This window comes from Nannospalax galili, unplaced genomic scaffold, assembly GCF_000622305.1.
Source record: "Nannospalax galili isolate Female #2095 unplaced genomic scaffold, S.galili_v1.0 scaffold1214, whole genome shotgun sequence".
NCBI lineage: Eukaryota > Metazoa > Chordata > Mammalia > Rodentia > Spalacidae > Nannospalax > Nannospalax galili.
Window position 1 is genome coordinate 18,435 of NW_008334871.1, and position 3,131 is coordinate 21,565.

Genomic DNA, 3,131 nt, shown 5'->3' on the forward strand with positions numbered 1-3,131 from the left:
ACTTGAATGATTGTGTTATAACAGCTTTTATCAATGAGAATTGAAGGAAGTGTCGAGCTGTCTTGTACAAGTCCTTGAAGTAGCACTACAGAGAGAGAGAGAGAGAGAGAGAGAGAGAGAGAGAGAGAGAGAGAGAGTGTGTGTGTGTGTGTGTAGGAGCAGTATGAATGTGCACACTCTTGAACTTCTGTATGAGCCTAATGAAAGGCAGATGACTGGCTTCACAAAACAGCAGTTCCCAGGCTCTCTTATTGCAGCAGTATCCAACTCTGCAGATTAGTGACAGCTCAGGTGAAAGGTGGAGAAATGGATAGTCCACTCTGTGCTGTATGCTCTGTTCCACCCCATGCTATATGTTCTGTTCCACCTCTTTCTTCCGCAGCCATGGGCTACCAGGGAATGAAAGTATGATAAGCTCTCATAGGGAGTAGTTGTTCTAATTTACATTACCAATAAGTTGGCATTGTTTATCTTTTTTGTTTCTTTTTCTTAAAATCATGTATTAAATGAGCTATCATTAAAGTTCTCCTTATATTTAATAGGCTTCCGAATAGATAGATAATAGGGTTTGGTTATAGTCTGCTAAGAGTATCTTGCATGCTATATAATTCATCTGAAAAAATCCACTTTCCTTTGAAGTACTGACAAATTGGGTGTTTCAATTTTTGAATTGAATGTTATTTGTTATTGAGGATCTATTAAAACACGATTAAGTTTGTGTTTATATATAAAGCCAGGGAGCTGGCCAAGCAGGTAAGAATCTACGTACAAGCTGGACAATGTGAGTGTGACTCCTGATGACATCCTGGAACTCGATGCAGCACTACACAACCGTAATCTCAGCACTGCTGTAGTGACATGGAAGGAGACAGAGGGGCTGGAGGGAAGCTTGGGTCCAGCTATGTGGAGGAAATGGTACCAGGACAGAAACAAGAGAAGCTCTGCCTCAGAATTTTCTATGAGATGCTTAGCCTTAAGTGACACATCTTCAGTAAAACTTCTACATATAAGATGATTGAATCTTTCAACTCTCACCAAAGAGGTTTCCTTACACAGCAGATGTTAATGAGCATAAAAACCGACAACTGGCTAATGTGTGGAGAACAAGAGGCTGCACCATGCTCATCACTGAAGAGGGCACCTGTATGAAGCTTCTACCTCTTAAGGATCAGGGATCAATGCTGAAGAGGCAGCAGAAAGATTGTAAGAGCCAGAGGGAGTGGATGACCACAAGGAAGCTGGTCAGTTACTCATACGAACTCAAAGCAATGGTGACAGGATGTACAAGTCGCACATAAGCTCAAGCAGTCAAAATCCCAGCATAGGTATGTCAATGTGGGTAAGAACCCCCAACCCAACCTAAGGAGCTTTAGAAACTTGAATGCTATGGGTGGAGAGAGTGGGAGAGCGAGTCTCTTACAGGATGGGACGCTTGGTAGGTTGGCCAGTCTCCAGTTAGTGGACTAGTGCTGATGGACACAAGTCAGAGTCAGAGTCCATAGGCCATATTGTAGATTAAATTGGGTGTGGGCAAGGAGGGGAGGTGCAAATGGGGGTAGGAATCTAAATTCCACCAAATTATATTGTATAAAAATCACAAAAATTCAATAATTAAAAATATATATTTTATTTATTATTTTTATTTTATGTTTATGAGTGTATTGCCTGTGTGTATGCGAGTGCACCCGTGTCGTGCAATGCCACAGAAATCATGGGAGGGTTTTGGATTCCCCTGGAATTGAAGGTAAGGACGGTTCATAGCTGCCATGTGGGTCCTCTACAAGGACAGTCAGTGCTCTTAATCCCTAAGCCATCTCTCCAGCCCCTCAATAATTTTTTTTAAAAAGAAAATAAACAAATATGTTTCTAAAAAATCTTTACTTAAAAAAAAGAGAGGCTCTGCCTCAAGGAGAAACCCCATTTTAAGAAATGGGTCTTCAGTCTTAAGAAAATGACCATTCAATCCAATGTATTTTGACAGAGTTCAACCTCTGCTGAAGCGTGAGTAGCTGTGCTAAACCAAGCAGGCATTTCTCCCTGCTGCATATTTCTCTTAATAAAACGAAGGGGTCCTGGATCTCGCGCTGACTGGCCGGAACTCAGTCTCCCATTTGTACCTGACTCGCTAAAGCAAAGCGTGGACAGGCCAATGCAGCGCCGAGCATGGAATGAAATGTCGCGTATGAGCTTTTGTTTCCAGAACTGCTAACCCTCGATGAGTTTGAATTTCTGCAAAACGGGTTTGCAATATTTTTTAAGTAAAATTTTCTCATTTAGCCTTGTAGAAAACACTGAGACGTCTTCTGACCTCCATACATGTATTCTGATGCATTCATGCCTACATTCACATACAAGCACATACATAGACTAAATGAATAAGTAAATGAATAAACAAATCAAAGTATATATAAAACAGAATTATAAATTTATTTTCCAATTGAATTCCTATAAATTATTGTGTAATGACTTAACTCCTAGTGTAAATTAAAAATACTTTTCAGCTGGGTGTGATGCCATATGCCTTTAAGATGAAGGCCAGCCTGGTCAAGTTGCAGGCCACATGGGGATAAAGGGTGATGCTGTCTCAAACAAACAAAAGAAATCAACACACACACACACACACATGCATGCACGCACACATACACACCTCAAAAACTCAAATTAAGAGATTTTCCAAATGTTTTCTTCAAAGAATAAAGAAGACATATACGTTTGTTCAGCAGATTCAGCAGTTATTTCCTACCAGTGATCTGTAAGACACAATATTATAATAACCATACACTTTATTATAAATGCTATTTGTTATGACTATACCTATAGTTACCTGTTATTTTAAAATGAAAATACATTTGCAGTAAAAAGTGTTCATATAAATAATATTGAGAGTATTAAAATTGTTTTCTTAGGGAACATCTCTTTTATTGTTGTTGCCTTTTAAATTTGATACAAGATGTTTACAAAATTAAAATACTGCTTCATGTATAAAACTCCATATATGAATTTATGTATATGAATCGAGTAAGTTATCAAACACTGAGCAAAAAGAAGGGACATTCCCAGATACATAAGGGCAGGTATGGGAATGAGGGTGACATGAGGTAGAGGGGCACAAATTGGAAAGTGACGGTAGT